This window comes from Bufo bufo, chromosome 9 (genome assembly GCF_905171765.1).
Source record: "Bufo bufo chromosome 9, aBufBuf1.1, whole genome shotgun sequence".
Classification (NCBI taxonomy): Eukaryota; Metazoa; Chordata; class Amphibia; order Anura; family Bufonidae; genus Bufo; species Bufo bufo.
In genome coordinates this window covers 156,068,508-156,087,685 of record NC_053397.1, presented here as the reverse complement: position 1 = coordinate 156,087,685, position 19,178 = coordinate 156,068,508, and the positions used below count along the sequence as shown (strand labels likewise).

Here is a 19,178-nt window from a genome sequence, read left to right as displayed (position 1 = left end):
CATTATTTGCTTATTTCCGTTGAGATGCTCTAACATAGCATCTCTTAGAAAACCTTCAAACAGTTTACCCACAACAAATGTTAAACTTACCGGCCTATAGTTTTCAGGCTCTGTTTTTGGACCCTTTTTGAATATTGGCACCACATTTGCTATGCGCCAATCCTGTGGGACATTCCCTGTCAGTATAGAGTCCACAAATATCAGAAATAAGGGTCTGGCTATGACAATACTTAATTTCCTTAGTATACAGGGGTGTATGCCATCCGGTCCTGGCGATTTGTCTATTTTAATCTTTTTAAGTCGCTGTTGTACTTCTTCCTGGGTCATACAGGACACTTAATGGGGAATTTATTTTTACATTCAGCATTTCATCTGACAGTTTATTTTCCTCAGTGAATACATTGGAGAAAAAAATATTTAACAGCTTTGCTTTCTCCTCGTCGCTCTCTGCGACTCCTCCCTCATTACTCTTTAAAGGGCCGACACCTTCAGATTTATACTTTTTAACATTTATATAAGTGAAGAACATTTTAGGGTTTGTTTTACTCTCTTTGGCAATTAATCTCTTGGTCTCTAGTTTGGCCGCTTTTATTCGTTTTTTACATGTTCTATTTTTTTCCTTATAGTTTTTCAGCGCTTCCGTGCTAACCTCCTGTTTTAGTGACTTATAGGCTTTCTTTTTGTCCTTTATTGCTTTCTTTACAGCTCTATTTATCCACATTGGTTTCTTTTTGTTCCTTAACCTTTTATTCCCATACGGTATGTACCTCTCACAATGAGATTTTAGGATGCTTTTAAAGATATCCCATTTTGTGGCTGTATTTTTATTTTTGAGGACTTTGTCCCAGTTATTTAGGCCTATGGCCTCTCTTAGTTGGCTAAATTTAGCTTTTTTGAAGTTTGGTATTTTTGTTCCTCCCTGTAGAAACGCTCTTTTAAATGATAATTGGAAGGTTATTTCTTTATGGTCACTATTTCCCAGGTGTCCCCCAACCTGCACGTCTGTTGTTCTGTCAGGCCTATTGGCTAATACTAAGTCCAGTATGGCCGTCCCTCTAGTCGGGTCCTGAATCAGTTGGGAGAGGTAATGGTCTTTGGTTAGTGCCAAGAACCTGTTTCCTTTATCGGATATACAAGTTTCAGTTTCCCAGTCTATATCTGGGTAGGGTAGTAATTTATTATTGTTTTTATCTCCATGTATCTCTACCCACAGTGACTCCACATGTTCATGTCCCTCACTTATATATTCCCGGAGTGTGGGCTTTAGACAGGACTTTACATAAAGGCATACCTTCCGGTTTTGACGATCCTTTCTAAACAGACTGTAACTGTCACGGTGGGGAGTGGGGAAAACTCCCCACCGTACAATGTCACCATGTACTAAGCCATAGGCAGGGAAAAGGGATCTGGTCACCTCCTAAAGCTTCCCTAAAATAGCCCTAGTCTCCTGGCTGTATGAGCTGCCTTCAATGGTAAGGGGGCTCATACCCATGAACCTAGAAGTCTAGGAATCCCTGCATCGCCCTCAACATCGTGACAGGGCAGAGACCTCCTGTTCATCCATCACCACGGATGGTGTCTCCAGCGGCCCAGTAGCTGACAGGGAGAAAGACAATGCATCAACTGCACGGCAGGTAAGAACACAATGTAACAACGGAACATCAAACACTTACTTGCCACAGCAAAGATGGAATAACCACACCAAAACAACCTGGACCCCCATGCGGACAACGAAGCATGGTGGCTCCAGGCAAGGCTGCTAATGTCTTTAGGTTCACCCCTCCGGGAAACCAATGGGACCCCCTTTCGGAGGTAACACACACAAGGGAGACATCTTGCACACATGCAGGGACAAACACCAACAACATCCCAAACATGCAACCACAAACAAGACGTACACCAAATCTCCAACTTAAACCCACACCGAAAATGACACACCAGGAGGGGAAGAAAGACAAGGAGGAAACACTCAGGATGACATCGCTAATAAACTTGATGTCAAACTTGGATGGCCCTCAGATCTCATCCAAGTACAGATCAAGCATCTCACATGCAAGGCAGACAAACCAAAACTGATCTCAGTCTCCAAGCAAGAGTATATAAGGAGACCTGAGACCACACCCAACTCATCACCTTGCTCCAGCCAGAGTATTAACCCCACACACACCACACAGCAGGGAGACACTACTTAAAGGGGTATTGCACACACAGGCAAAAGGTTGCCGCAGACAACAGCATACGTGGCCAGCAAGTCACGGTGCCAACAGCAAAACCCGTGACACTGCTACAACATGCCAAAACAGTAACATGTTGCCACCGGCAACAGCGAGCGTCCAACAGTGTCACGGCGTACACCATAGGCCATGACAGTAACCTTGTACATTAACTGCCTAGTCATAGATATAATCCAGCCATCTTTCCGTTATTCCCACTATGTCATAGTCCTCCTCACAAATCACTAATTCCAGTTCCCCAGTTTTATTAGTCAGGCTTCTGGCATTAGTATACATACATTTGAGAGGTTTATGTATATTTTTTACCCTACACCTTTCCTTCTGAACTGTTCTAGTCCCTCCTTCCATTCCTCCCCCATTGTCTTAGATTCATAGTTTCTTTATTTTTTTACTGATTGGGTTAGATCATGTGATATTTTCATAGAGCTGGTTGTTACGGATGTGGCGATACCTAATATGTATACTTTTTTTTTTTACTTTAACACAATAATAGCATTTTTGAAACAAAATAAATGATGTTTTAGTGTTTCCATAGTCTGAGAGTCATTTATTTTTTTAACGATTGTCTTAGTTAGGGTCTCATTTTTTGCAGGATGAGGTGACAGTTTGATTGGTATATATTTTGGGGGGCATACACCTTTTTGATCGCTTGGTGTTGCACTTTATGTGATGTTAGGTGACAAAAATGCCTTTTTTTGGCACTGTTTTTATTTTTTACAGTGTTCACCTGAGGGGTTAGGTCATGTGATATTTTTATAGAGCAGGTTGTTTCGGATGCGGTAATTCCTAATATGTCAATTTTTTTATTTCACTTTACAGTATAACTGTCATTTTTATTTTTTTTCCATATTTTGATAAAGGTGATTAGTATCACCTTAGTGGCCATCTTCAAATGTTATATTAATTCTTCCTAAACCATTAAAATCATTCAATTTGTCCCCCATAGTGCCTATTTTCACCTTACCCTAAAACTGCGTTGCTAGGAGAGGTCCGTCTATCTGCTGGAGGGAGACGCACGAGCAGGCTGCCCTGCTACGTGCGTGCGCGTTCATGATATTCTAACCCCCAGGCGTTCCCATGGTGACCGGGACGCTTGCCTAGGGGTTAGAATATACCATCGGATCTGAGTTTTCACGATCTCTGTGAGATCGTGAAAACTCAGATCCGATGGTATATTCTAACCCCCAGGCAAGAGTCCCCGTCACCATGGGAACGCCTGGGGGTTAGAATATACCATCCGATCTGAGTTTTCAAGATCTCAGTGAGATCGTGAAAACTCAGATCCGATGGTATATTCTAACCCCCAGGCAAGCGTCCCCGTCACCATGGGAACGCCTGGGGGGTTAGAATATACAGGGCATTGTATACTCTCTTCCTTCAGTGCCTTCTGCAGCAGGGTATTATTTTTCTTGTACTCAAGTAGCTGATTCTCCTGTCGCAAAAAGTCTTGAAGTTCATGCAACTGTTCCTTCAGATGAGTGATGTCTACCATCTGGAGTGACACGTTGGCCAGCAGCTTCTCCCTGTCCACCTCGCAGCGCTGGGCTGCCAGGTCCCGGGCCTGCAGTCGATCCCCTATGTTCTGAAATTCGTCCAGCCGTTGCTCCAGCTGCCGCCGATTGCCCTCCGACTGCACGATCAGCTCAGAATGGCGCTTCTCCAGCCGACTCCGTGCTACCTCCGGGCGCTGAACCTGTTCCTGCAGAGCCGCAAGATCCCCCTGAAGGCGGTCTGGTGGGCAGACACACTCCAGTAGTTAAAGGCCAGGAGGGCGATCACCACCAACAACGCCACCAACACAAAGGGGGGCAGCCGGCCTGTACGCCCCGGGGCTCCAAAGCCCACCATGATCGCCCCCTCGGCCTAGCCCTGTCCGATCTCACACCGTCTTTCTCCCATTTTCCGCCGCTGCCAAACCTGCTGTGACAGCTGGTGAGCTGAGTCTGTAACTGTCACAGTCATTACCTCTGGCTGTGACCTTCTGTCTATGCTCTCGCTGCAGTTCCGTTCCTGTGTTATTTGTGGTTCTGTATGGGTTAACTCCCGTGTTCCTATTAGGAGTTAATCCTCTCTGTCTGCTCCATGGGTGTGGCCTCTCTGCTGCACCCATGGAACCTGTATATAAGGCTGAGGTTTCCTCAGTTCTGGGTCAGCTCTCCTGGTGTGTGTTGTCTTGTCCTGCTCCTGTTTGTACTCACTCTCCCATGCTGCTGACCCATGGGATCCGTGTCTGTCTGTCTGTGCTCTGAGGGTTTCCTACTTGTTGTTTGACATCCTCTTTGATGTCCTCTTTCCTGTGTTTCTGTTATCTGTTCTGTCAGTTATGTTTTAGTTACCTTGTGTGTATTCATGTCTCTGTTCAGCAAGTCCTTGCTGCAGCTTTCTTTGCAGCAGAGTGCCATGCGCAAGGCCACCAGTTTACTACTGGTGGAACAAGTCCTTCTCTGCTCATTGTCACTCCTGTTTCCTTGCTATGTACTCCTGCTTGTGTTATTAGTTGCCCTGTTTGTATTTGCCTGTCTATGTTATGTATGCCTATATGCCGTCGGTACCTTCTGGTACCTGTTGTCCATTCGTTCCTGCTGTCACTGTCTAGTTCACGCTCCAGAGTGGACCCTGGCAACTTCCTGCTGCAAAGCCTAACCCTACCATCTGGGGCCCTAGTGAATACCAGGAGTTGCTTAGTCACACCCCTCTGGAGTATTACTAGACAGTGGCGCAGTGGGGGTTTTCTCCCACTGTGCTGACGGTACATAGAGCTCATGTTTTGTCTGTGCTGCCTTCCCTGGTTTTTGTTTGTGCAATAAACTCTTGTGTGTCTGTACCTGATTTCCGTTTGTTTATTGCTTGACGATGCGGTGGTCTCTCCTGGGACCTCCAACTCGTGACAGTAACTTTAACTTTAATCATCGCTCATCTCTTTACTTTGATACCTTACTCTCAGCTCAGGTAACAGCAGGCAGTGCGGGCGGCGCTCACTCACTGACATCATGCGCCTGCACCGCCTAGTGGGAGGAGCAGGCACTTGACATCAGTGAGTGAGCGCCGCCCGCACTGCCTGCTGTTACCGGAGCTGAGAGTAAGGTATCAAAGTAAAGAGATGAGCGATGATTAAAGTTACAGATTACAGTTAATAAATGTACTCCTGTGAGCATCGGGAAGGGGGATCTGTGGATGTTACTTTTTAGGGGGGGATCTGTGGATGTTAATTTTTAGGGGGGGATCTGTGGATTGCACTTTTTAGGGGGGGATATGTGGATGGCACTGTTTAGGGGGGGTCTGTGGATAGCACTTTTTAGGGGGGGGATCTGTGGATGGCACTGTTTAGGGGAGGGGGATGTTCCTAAAGTGTATATGATAGCAGGAGGGGGGCGTGTTTAAGTGTGGAGATCACCTATTGGTTGAGGTGCAGAAGCTAGTGCACGAGGAGCTCAATGCATTGTGGGTAGTGAGAGCAGGCTGGATTAGCTTCAGGATGAGTCATCAGGGCCCATCTTAACTGAATAAGGAAATTGCAGTTTTGTGCAGACTGGATCTTATGAAATATGGGGTAAGTAAGTCTAATAGTGGAATATCAGGGTAATAGTAACTACATATATGAAAATTGAAATTAGGGTCCAAAGGTGACAGTTATCCTTTAACACAATAATAGCAGTTTTGAAGCAAAAAACTAAATCATATTTTAGTGTCTCCATTGTCTGAGAGTCATATTTATATATATTTTTTTTGACTAATTGTCTTAGTTAGGGTCTCATTTTTTGCGGGATGAGGTGATAGTTTGGTATTATTTTGGGGGGCATACACCTTTTTGATTGCTTGGTGTTGCACTTTATGTGATGTTAGGTGACAAAAATGCCTTTTTTTGGCACTGTTTTTATTTTTACAGTGTTAACCTGAGGGGTTAGGTCATGTGATATTTTTATAGAGCAGGTTGTTTCGGACACGGCAATACCTAATATGTATACTTTTTTTTTTTTATTTCACTTTAACACAATAATATATTTTCTCCATGTTCTGAGAGCTATAGTTTTGTTTTTGTTTTTTAGCGATTTTCTTATGTAGGGCCTAATTTTTTGCGGGATGAGGTGACGGTTTTATTGGTACCATTTTGTGGGACATTTGTGCCTTTTTGATCACTTGGTGTTGCACTTTTTGTGATGTAAGGTGACAAAAATGGCATTTTTTGACACAGCTTTTATTTTTTTATGGTGTTTATCGACCGGGGTGGATCATGTGATATATATATTTTTTCAATTTAAAAAAATATATATTTATTACTTAATTGGGGATTATTAAATTTTTTTTACATGTGAAACCCTTTTTTATTTTTTTTTATAAAACACTTTATTTTTTTATTTTACACTTTGCATCCCCCATAAGGTTATACAAGACCTCTGGGGGACATTTAACTTAACTTTTTTTTTTTTCACTATTGATTTCTCCTGTAACTGGGGCTAACATAGTAGCCCCAGTTACAGGGGAAATACAACCCCCAGAGAGGCTGTACAGCATTATACCGTACAGCCTCAGTGCAGGGCTGATCGAGGTCTATGGAAGACCCGACAGCTCCTGCACTCTCCCGGCCCCAGCAGTCCCATGACCACCGGGCCGGGACAGTAAGTATATACAGCGATCTAGAAGACAGGGACACCTGGGAACTGTTCCTGCCTTCTCGCTGGGGTACCCTACCTCGGCAGCTGCACAATTAGCGTGCAGCTGCCATCTCTGAAAAGACGTTCTAAAACGTACGATCAGAGATAAACAACCGCCATGTGTGTCATCCGCAGCGTGAATGATAGCCAAGCCCCGCACTGAAATAACATAGGTTGGCGAAGTATCCCAGGATGTCCTGACAATACCAAGGGGGCGCCACAGGAAGAAGTCTGTATCTGTATTTCTTTGTTCAATATGATCTCCAAAATCAATTAAAAAAAATATATCTCTATTAAATAATGGGGTGCCACACTTACTTCACCGGGGAGAAGGGTATAGGATAAAGTTCAAGACACCTATACCTTCACCTCTCCCGTCGAGATTGATTTGCAAGATGTACCAGAGGCTTCCTGATCCCCAAAGAGATGACACCGGGGCTCCAAAGTGAAGTGGAAGTCTTTATTAATTCAGCTGAATTCAGCAATCTAGGCAGGGGAGGGGAAGGTATAGGTGTCTTGAGCTTTATCCTATACCCTTCTCCCCGGTGAAGTAAGTGTGACACCCCATTATTTAATGGAGATATTTATTTATTGAATTTGGAGAGCATATTGAAGAAATACAGATACAGATTCTCCCTGTGGCGCCCCCTTGGTATTGTCAGGACATCCTGAGATACTTTGCCAACCTATGTTATTCCAATTTCCATTACAGTCCACAAGTGGGTACTGATTTCTTTTTTTGGCTTGGGGAGCTGCCGCACATTTATATTATATTTCATCCACTTCTTCCATCCTCTAGCCTCGTCTTTAGGTGGTCACCACTTGGCGTCTCACATTCCCTTTTCCTCCTCTCTCTTTCTCACCATACCCTCTCTACCCAGCAATCCATGCAATTAACTCCTTTTTTTCTCTTTACATAAGCCCCGGACTGGACAGCAGAGACACAGAGCATTAACATGATTGATAATGCTCTGTGTCTCTGCTGTACAGTGCGGGGCTTGGCTGACATGCACGGCATCTGCTTGTGTGAAACAGCCCTTATAGTCTATATGCGGTCATGAAGTAAGTGATTAATTTAATTAAAAATTTTATTCACTGAATGTCACGTTCAGACACACACGCCTATTTTCTTCTGGAATAGGCAAAGATTTTGGCTGGGGCTACACATGTCGAAAGATTGCAGTGTAGCACTTGCAGTACTGCAAAAGGTTATAGTGAAGAGCAGTGACGTGATCGGGTCCCAACGGTCCAAAAAAAAATCAAAACCTGCTAGATTTCTATGGATGTCTAGGTTGCAGTCACTTGTTGTATAGCTACAACCTTATGTAAGCTCAAATCCAAGGCACAACCACAACAAAATTCATGTCTGATCTTGACTGTCCATCTCCATATTTATACACCCATGACAACTTTTACTTATTTTCTGGTTTTGCCCTTTCTAAAGAAGACCTGCCACCACAAAATGCAATGCAATCTGCAGGCAGCACGTTACAGAGCAGGGGGTGCTGAGCAGATTAATATATAGTTTTTTGGGAAAATATTCAGGAAAATGTGTAATTTTTACATTTAAATCTATACTATTTCTGACTTCATTGTTCACAGGAAGTTGTGATCAGTGACCTCGGAATACACTCTTAAGCCTCATTCACACATCCATATCCGTGCTCAAATCTGTGAAAAGGTGGTTTGTGAAGGATCCGTTTGGGTCCGTGTGAACGTTTTTTTGCTGACTGCGTGATCTGTGTTTAATGGACACTGTTCAGCTGAAAAATAATTTTTAAAGCATCTCTTCCTTATGATCCATGAAACACAGATGGCATTCACGTTGTATCTGTGGATTTCATGGACCCATAGACTATAATGGGCATGATGGATCCGTAAACAGACAAAATAGAGCATTCTTCCGTGCTAAACCCACAGACCGTGCCAAAACATGATGTTTGAACACACATTATAGTTATGTGTGCTGTCCATGGAGAACAGATACAGCACACATACGTGGAATACTGCCGTGTGAATGAGGCTTTACACAAGGAATGTTACCAATCACTGATAACAGGAGGAACAATGAAGTCGGAAATAGCAGAGATTTAAATGTATAAATTACAAGTTTTACTGAATCTTTTCCCATAAAACTATATATCTGCTCAGCATCTCTAGCTCTATAACATGCTGTCTACACATTGTGCTGTATTTTGTGGTGACAGGTTTTCTTTAAAGGGGTTGTCCAAGTTATATATATTGATGACCTATCTTCAGGATAGGTCATCAATATCAGATCAGCTGGGGTCCGACACCCGGCACCCCCGCCGATCAGCTGTTTGAAGAGAAGGCGCGTGCCGTGTCAGCGCCGCCTCCTCTTCATTGTTTACCTGCTCGCTGTTGCATCTGCAGCGGTGAGCAGGTGTAATTACACCCAAGCCGTCCCATTTATTTCAATGGTACGGATCGCTACTATACACTCCATTGAAATAAATGGGACAGCTTGGGTGTAATTACACCTGCTCACCACTGCAGATGCAACGGATAGAAGGTAAACAGTGAAGGGGAGGCAGCGCTGGCACGGCGCACGCCTCCTCTTCAAACAGCTGATTGGCGGGGGTGCCGGACCCCCGCCGATCTGATATTGATGACCTATCCTGAGGATAGGTCATCAATAAATATAACTTGGACAACCCCTTTAAGGCAAAAGCAGTTAGCATCACTTATTTTTTTAGTTAAAACCCAAAGACCCTAAATATATTAAACTAACAAGACTTTATACGAACCTGATATTCCTATATCATCCTAGTGCTGGTTGCATTTACAGGCAAAACATATATGACTATGTCACCACTTCCCTGTTAGGCTGGGTTGACATCACGTTTTTGCCATCTGTTTAACATATACAAAAAACGTATAAATTAACGGATGTCTCAGATGCATGCCATACAATGGGATTCGTTCATCAAAGAGTTCTATTGTAAAAAAAAAAAAAAAACGGATGGCAAAAACGTAATGTGAACCCACGATAATGTATAGGTTTTTTAACAATCGAAATGTATGGTGAACGGATACCACTGTACGGCATCAGTATGAGACATTCGTTAATGTATACGTTTTTTGTATATGGCATATAAATGAGAACAATGCGGTGTGAACCCACCCTTGACATATACGTTTTTTACAGAATACAAAAGTGTGGTGTGCTGCGCTTTTGTATCTATTTTTTGCAACGTATCGGTTAAACGGATGGCAAAAACATGATGTGAACCCACCTTTAAAGAAACCCCCTTCACAGAGCTGGTCAAAATTTGCTCCAACAATAGAAGGTATAACGCATGACAAAAGTGTTCAGGATGACCACTGTCATAAATGTGGCACTTCTCTAGACTGCCTGCCTAAATTTATGCTGTCTACAGGATTAGTATACAGTATCTGGCCCACTGAGTTGAATGCAGTCTGGGGTACTGTAGCAATGCGATTTTTATGTGTTGCTTTTTAACAGTAGATTTGAGCATTTTCAGGCATTTTATTCTTCATAAACAATCCAATGGGAAAAATACATGCAAAGAACATCCTACCAAAAGCATGCTGAATTTTGACAAAAACTTCAAAAACACACAATTGCAACAAAAGATGCCACGCAGAAAAAAAAAACATGTTCTGGGGGGAATGTATCATAATGAGCCTTTTTGCAGTCAGATTTGCGTTGACTTTGGGTTCACAAAACGCGTGCCTAATTTATCAACTTAAGTTGTGTGATGTTTGTTGATTTTGATGCTTTAAATATTACACTTTTGTCTGGAAATGCTTTTCCACTTTTACCTTGCCACCCCTCCCCTCTTCCTGTAGATACTGGATAATTTACAATTACCAGAATACCCCTTTAATAGCTATAATTCAATGAGTATAGCCACAAAAAGTATCTATGCTTTTTAACCACCTCCGGACCGCCTAACGCAGGATCGCGTTCCGGAGGTGGCAGCGCTGCGCAGAGTCACGCATATACGCGTCATCTCGCGAGACGCGAGATTTCGCTCAAAGCCGGCCCGCGCATGTGCATCGCGGGCCGGCAAAAGTTAAAGAAGAAGTTCGTCACCAGCCTGCCAGCAACGATCATTGGCTGGCAGGCTGGCGATTTTTAAAAAATCCAATCACAAGCCATATAACAGATCATATTAGTAAATATGATCTGTTATATGGCTTCTCTGCTTCTCTGCTGGTCCTTTTCGTCGGTTGGATCCAGCAGAGAAGCAGACTGAACTGTGAGTAGCACCAAACACTTCACTGTAGCCCCTGATCACCCCCCTGCACCCCAATTAACCCTTTGATCGCCCCTGTCAATCACTAGTGAAAGACAAAAAGTGATCAGTGTAAACTGTCACTTTTTTTTTTCACTGGTATTGACTGTTAGGTTTTAGGGATAGAACCCCTTGGTTAGGTAGTTAGCGTCAGTTAGCGCCCACCCCACCGCAGTCACTTTTATTCGCTGATTAGCGTATAGCTAATCAGCATTTGTACTTTTATAGTATCTGTAAGTGATCAAAACTGATCACGGTCAGATCTATAATAGTATTAGTGTCACTTTAGTTCGCCCTCCACTCAAAACGCAGTGTTTGCCCGATCAGGCCTGATCGGTCGCCCACACGTGCGTTCACCCACGCCCGCCCCACCGCAGTGACAAAAAAATTATTTTTTTTGATCACTGCACATTCACTTTACACGCACTGCGGCGATAAAAAAATCAGTTTTGATATTTTTTATCAACCGCAGCGGCCTCCGGTACTTCGCTAGCCTCCCCTTTGTAAGACAGGCTTGCTTTTTTTCTTGGGTAGTCTCAGGGAATACCCCTAAATTTAGTAGTCCAAAATGTCAAACAGGGGGTATTCTTCTGAAGAGGCCTACAGGATTCTGACCCAGTCGGATGAGGAATGGGAACCCTCATCTGACGAATCTAGCGGGTCAGAATATGAACCTGTAGAAAGCAGTGGCTCTCTGACCCAAAGTTCGGACGAGGAGGTTGAGGTCCCTGGCAGCACCAGGCGTACCCGGCCCCATGTCGCTAGACCACAGGTTGCGCAGGATCCGCTTCAAGAGCAGCAAAGTGGGGCTGTCGCTGCCGGATCACGTGGTGAGGCATACACCAGCAGCGCAGCCCTTCCTGGACCTAGTACCAGCACTGCCGTACAACATGGTGAAGTAGCGAGCACCAGAAGGGCAGTTGAAGCTGGTACGGTGGCACGTGCAGTAGTTACCCCGTCGCAGCCACCGCACAGACAGGCCCGTAGAGCCCCTAGAATCCCTGAGGTGCTGGCAAACCCTGATTGGCAGTCACCAACTTCAGCCGCACCAGTAGTTCCCCCTTTCACCGCCCAGTCTGGAGTTCGGGTTGAGACGGCTCAAATCGGTTCGGCCCTGGGATTTTTTGAGCTGTTCTTGACTGCAGAGCTCTTGGACTTAGTCGTGGCAGAGACAAACCGGTATGCCACACAATTTATAACCGCAAACCCGGGAAGCTATTATGCCCAGCCTTTCCAGTGGAAACCAGTCCAAGTTTCCGAACTTAAAATTTTTCTGGGCCTTCTCCTCAACATGGGCCTGACAAAAAAGCATGAATTGCGGTCATATTGGTCCACACACCCGATTCATCACATGCCCATGTTCTCTGCTGCTATGTCCAGGACACGATTTGAGACCATCCTGCGTTTTCTGCATTTTAGCGACAACACCACCTCCCGTCCCAGAGGCCACCCTGCTTTTGACCGGCTCCACAAAATTCGGCCCCTCATAGACCATTTCAACCAGAAATTTGCAGATTTGTATACCCCTGAGCAAAACATCTGCGTAGACGAGTCCCTAATACATTTTACCGGGCGCCTTGGCTTCAAACAATACATCCCAAGCAAGCGTGCCCGGTATGGGGTCAAATTGTATAAGCTCTGTGAAAGGGCCACAGGCTATACCCACAAATTTCGGATCTATGAGGGAAAAGATCAGACCCTGAAGCCGGTCGGTTGCCCTGACTACCTGGGGAGCAGTGGGAAGACAGTCTGGGACTTGGTGTCACCCTTATTCGGCAAGGGGTACCATCTTTATGTGGACAATTTCTACACAAGTGTGGCCCTCTTTAGGCATTTGTTTCTAGAACGGATTTGCGCCTGTAGCACCGCGCGAACTAGTCTTCTTTTTTTGGCAGAGATTTTTTCATCAACATTGATCGATGCGAATGAAGAAATCTGTGCCGTTCATTTTTTTCTTTCAGCCCAGAGGCTGAACGGAAAAAAAAAATCTCATTACCTGTATGCTCAATATAAGGAGAATAGCAGAAACTCCTAATGCTGGGCATACATGTAATGATTGCGGAGACCCTCAAATGCCAGGGCAGTACAAACACCCCACAAATAACACCATTTTGGAAAGAAGACACCCCAAGGTATTCGCTGATGGGCATAGTGAGTTCATGGAAGTTTTTATTTTTTGTCACAAGTTAGTGGAATATGAGACTTTGTATGAAAAAAAAAATAAAAAAAATCATGATTTTCCACTAACTTGTGACAAAAAATAAAAAATTCTAGGAACTTGCCATGCCCCTCACGGAATACCTTGGGGTGTCTTCTTTCCAAAATGGGGTCACATGTGGGGTATTTATACTGCCCTGGCATTTTAGGGGCCCCAAAGCGTGAGAAGAAGTCTGGTATCCAAATGTCTAAAAATGCCCTCCTAAAAGGAATTTGGGCACCTTTGCCCACCTAGGCTGCAAAAAAGTGTCACACATGTGGTATCTCTGTATTCAGGAGAAGTTGAGGAATGTGTTTTGGGGTGTCTTTTTACATATACCCATGCTGGGTGAGATAAATATCTTGGTCAAGTGCCAACTTTGTATAAAAAAATGGGAAAAGTTGTCTTTTGCCAAGATATTTCTCTCACCCAGCATGGGTATATGTAAAATGACACCCCAAAACACATTCCCCAACTTCTCCTGAGTACGGAGATACCAGATGTGTGACACTTTTTTGCAGCCTAGGTGGGCAAAGGGGCCCATATTACAAAGAGCACCTTTCGGATTTCACTGGTCAGTTTTTACAGAATTTGATTTCAAACTCCTTACCACACATTTGGGCCCCTAGAATGCCAGGGCAGTATAACTACCCCACAAGTGGCCCCATTTTGGAAAGAAGAGACCCCAAGGTATTTCGTGATGGGCATAGTGAGTTCATAGAACTTTTTATTTTTTGTCACAAGTTAGTGGAAAATGAGACTTTGTAAGAAAAAATACCTTAGGGTGTGTACTTTCCGAAATGGGGTCATTTGTGGGGTGTTTGTACTGTCTGGCCATTGTAGAACCTCAGGAAACATGACAGGTGCTCAGAAAGTCAGAGCTGCTTCAAAAAGCGGAAATTCACATTTTTGTACCATAGTTTGTAAACGCTATAACTTTTACCCAAACCATTTTTTTTTTACCAAAGACATGTAGAACAATAAATTTAGAGCAAAATGTATATATGGATCTCGTTTTTTTTGCAAAATTTTACAACTGAAAGTGAAAAATGTCATTTTTTTTGCAAAAAAATTGTTAAATTTCGATTAATAACAAAAAAGTAAAAATGTCAGCAGCAATGAAATACCACCAAATGAAAGCTCTATTAGTGAGAAGAAAAGAAGGTAAAATTCATTTGGGTGTTAAGTTGCATGACCGAGCAATAAACGGTGAAAGTAGTGTAGGTCAGAAGTGTAAAAAGTGGCCTGGTCTTTCAGGGTGTTTAAGCACTGGGGGCTGAGGTGGTTAAACATTTCGGCCTATGCTACCTTAAAATTTCACTATAAGTGAAATTTCACAATTCCATTAATGCAATAGGAATTCCTGTTGTGTGATAGGGGCACTTTTCACTGACTTGTCTGTGGTGTATTATTAGGCAGCAATATCACACTAAGCAAAAGTTGAAAAGTCTTACAGCCATTGAATTGAGGCTACATCTAACACTTGATACAAACCAGGGTTGTCACAATATAAACATTTTGATTCGATACCATAAAAAAGTATTGCGATATTTGAAACCATTCGATACCACGCAAAAGAAAAATAAAACATCTGAAAAGCCGTGTGCCTAAAAAAAGTGACAAAAAAATGACAAATCATTTTTTTAATTTTATTTTTATTTTATGTTACCGTGTTCACTGCATATGACGTAGCAATACCTAATTTTTTTGATTGTTTATATATTTTTGAATTTAAATTGGGAAAAGGCGTTATTTAACCCCTTCCCGACATATGACGCAATAGTATGTCATGGCGGCAGGTGCGTTCCCGCATTTTGACGTACTATTACGTCATGGTGATCGGGTGGGCACCGGAGCGGTGCACGTCCGATCACTGCAGGGGCCCGGCAGTCCCTGGTAGCCGGGCCCCTGCTGTATCCACCGGCATCACTGTACAAGCCGATTCTGGTGGATTAACTCCTATGCCGTGATTAGCGCTGACCGCATCATACAAGGGATTTGCGCCGGGTGAGGGAGCCCATCGTGTCCTCGCGCTGCTATGGCGGGGACCCGATGGGTGAGTAGGCAGCCCGATGCCGTGCAGAGGCTGCCCAATTCCCTGCACGGCATCAGGACCTGCCTTCTACGGGTGCCCAGGAGATCCAGCCTCAGGCTGGGTCTCCTAGGCAACCTGTTAGTGTATTACTCAGTGTAATACACTAACAGGCAATGCATTATGTAACGGACCGTTTCAGCAGACAAGGGGTTAAAATCCGTTTAGGCGATAAGCCCCTTTTCTGAGAGACAGGCACAGCTACTGCAGGACACCAAACTCCCGAACTGGATACAAAGTAGCACTCCAAACTGGAACCTCACGAATAGCTGCTAGCAGACGAACAGGGATCAGCTTACACTTCTGGCAATCGGTCCTCTAACAGCATACAGTGAATCCCCCCAATAACGAGACAAGGCTCCGTGTTGAGGGTCAAGCAGTCGTCTGACTGTACTTCACGTACAGCCTCTTTTATTCATAAACCACAAACATAGTACTGCCCACAGGGGTTTGAAATACAACCAATCAGTAATTTACAACACATACAATGATACAACAGCAACCAATCGTTCACGCCCCCAGAGGACCAGAATGAAGACTGTGACATAGGACAGATACAACATATCCCCACAATGCATCATGGTTTCCTCCTCTCTGTCCAGACAACCTGAAGAGCAATCCAATTATCTCTGAGGACAAAGGGAGATCGCCAATACACATGTGAGGACAACAGAACAGACATCACCATTTTAAACACACAATGGGACAATGGCACAATAGAAACACACCCGCATATTCCTCCCAAGCTGACAAGTTACACTTATTATAAATTGTTACAACTTTGTGAGTTTACATTGGCCATACATATAACTTACATCAATTTAAACAGTACAACTTGGGGACAAACCTATCCAAAATTCACTTGAATCGGTTCAGGGGTTTAAAAGTTAGTATATGGCCCATAATCCTGGGGCAAGAGGCCAGCAGCCAGTCCTCTCCAAAACCCAGTGGCGAGGTCGGTTTCGCCACACATCTCCCCCCCCCCAGGTAAGACTAACCAGATACCTGACCTCACGCCGGTCGGTACCTGAGTTAGTCTGGCAGCCCACCCACAACCAAATACTGGACCTGTTGACTTTAGTAGCCTGTCTCTGTCCAGTGAGTCCATCAAGGTTATGTTGGAAGCTGGTACTCTCGGTCTCTGTGTTGCTCCCTGGCTTGGAGTGGCGGTTGCTTTGTGGGCAGGTATCAGCGGTACTCTGCCCTGGTGCCAGCGCTAACACGGAAAAAGCCTGGTTGGAGCCTGGTTGTTGGAGGGGGAGACCGACTGTCTCTACCCCCTGTGCTGTAAGTGCAGAGACCACGGTCCCATCTGCACTGTTGTGGGGCTTACTTTGTCCCCCTGGTGTGTTAAGCTGCCGCTGGGGAGAGGGGGTAATGAGCTCCTCTCCCCCACATACTTCCAGCCGCTGGGGAGGGCGACCGACCGTCTCCGCTCCCAATACAGTGTCCTGCTGCTGGGGAAAGGAGACTGGGCTCTCTATTCCCTGCTGGACACTCTGCCGCTGGGGGACAGGACCGACTGTCTCTGCCCCCTGTAACTCCGCCTGCCGCTGGGGACTGGAGGCTGGGCTCCCAATTCCCAAAAAATCATGCTGCTGCTGGGGGGCAGGAACAACTACCTCTGCCCCCTGTAACTCCGCCTGCCGCTGAGGAGGGAGGACGCTGCTCTCCTCTCCCTGCACTTCACACTGCCGCTGGGGAATGGAGACTGGGCTCCCAATTCCCTGCAATTCACACTGCCGCTGGGGAATGGAGACTGGGTCTGTCACCTTACTGTCCTGCTGAGCCTTCTCACTGGAGTGGAACAGCTGCTGGTAGCCCTGTTCCAGCTCCATCTCCCGGGTCACCAGGTGGACCAGGTCCTGCTTAATCTCATGAGTGTCGTCCCAGTCATACCTGCTCTCCCTCCATTCCAAGAGATCATGGAACCGGGCTTGTGTAGGGCTCCCAAACTCCAGCTCTGAAAAGGTCTCCCATAACAAGCCAGGACCATCAAACTCCTCTCCCTCCGGCTTGTCATGCTCAGCTGTCCTGGGTAGGTACTGTGCCCCATACCACCAGAGCGCCTGGTAGGCATCTTCCAGCCACAGCTCCCGCCATGCTAGGAGTTCCAATTCCTTTACCCATTCCTCCCGGGGCTGCTCTCCCAGGAAGGGCATCCGCAGGGCTACTCGCTTCTGCAACCGCTGGTCTTCCGTGGGGAGTCTCTCGTCCTGCATATACTCCACAATACCCAGTACCTGGTACCAGATGCCTTTGCGGACTGCATCTCGGTCATCCATGACACCCTCATCGTACTCCACTGCTGTTTCCATTCTGGTGCTGTCAGGGTCGCTGTACTGGGACAAGCGTTGCCCTCAAATTGTAATTCCAGGGAATGATGTTTCTTTGTAGCTGTCCTTCTGGCTGTAGGAACGATCCCACTGCTGCCACCAATGTAACGGACCGTTTCAGCAGACAATGGGTTAAAATCCGTTTAGGCGATGAGCCCCTTTTCTGAGAGACAGGCACAGCTACTGCAGGACACCAAACTCCCGAACTGGATACAAAGTAGCACTCCAAACTGGAACCTCACGAATAGCTGCTAGCAGACGAACAGGGATCAGCTTACACTTCTGGCAATCGGTCCTCTAACAGCATACAGTGAATCCCCCCAATAACGAGACAAGGCTCCGTGTTGAGGGTCAAGCAGTCGTCTGACTGTACTTCACGTACAGCCTCTTTTATTCATAAACCACAAACATAGTACTGCCCACAGGGGTTTGAAATACAACCAATCAGTAATTTACAACACATACAATGATACAACAGCAACCAATCGTTCACGCCCCCAGAGGACCAGAATGAAGACTGTGACATCGGACAGATACAACATATCCCCACAATGCATCATGGTTTCCTCCTCTCTGTCCAGACAACCTGAAGAGCAATCCAATTATCTCTGAGGACAAAGGGAGATCGCCAATACACATGTGAGGACAACAGAACAGACATCACCATTTTAAACACACAATGGGACAATGGCACAATAGAAACACACCCGCATATTCCTCCCAAGCTGACAAGTTACACTTATTATAAATTGTTACAACTGTGAGTTTACATTGGCCATACATATAACTTACATCAATTTAAACAGTATAACTTGGGGACAAACCTATCCAAAATTCACTTGAATCGGTTCAGGGGTTTAAAAGTTAGTATATGGCCCATAATCCTGGGGCAAGAGGCCAGCAGCCAGTCCTCTCCAAAACCCAGTGGCGAGGTCGGTTTCGCCACACATTACAATACAGATGTATTGTAATGCATTGCAGAGGGGATCAGACCCCAAAAAGTAAAGTCCTAGAGTGGGACAGAAATAAAGTGTAAAAAAAATTGTTTTGAATAAAAAAATAAAGTTTCAAGTAAAAAAAGAAAAAAAACACCCCTTTCCCCTGATTTTTAATTAAAAAATTTATAAAAAACAAACACACACATATTAGGTATCGCCGCGTCCGTAACAACCGGATCTATAAATATATCACATAAAACACCCCGTCCGATAAACACCGTAGAAAAAAACCTTACATCACAAAAAGTGCAACACCAAGCGATCAAAAAGGTGTATGCCCCCCAAAATGGTACCAATAAAATCGTCACCTCATGCCGCAAAAAAAGAGCTCCTACATAAGCCAATAGTCAAAGAAAAAAAAAAATTAAATATATATCAGAACATGG

At 44.8% G+C, this 19,178-nt stretch overlaps 1 protein-coding gene across 1 annotated transcript in view; it reads right to left on the bottom strand.

Annotated features, from left to right (window-relative positions):
* DMC1 (DNA meiotic recombinase 1) overlaps positions 1-19,178 on the bottom strand; it is a 301,837-nt gene that overhangs the window by 263,152 nt on the left and 19,507 nt on the right. The window lies entirely within an intron of this gene.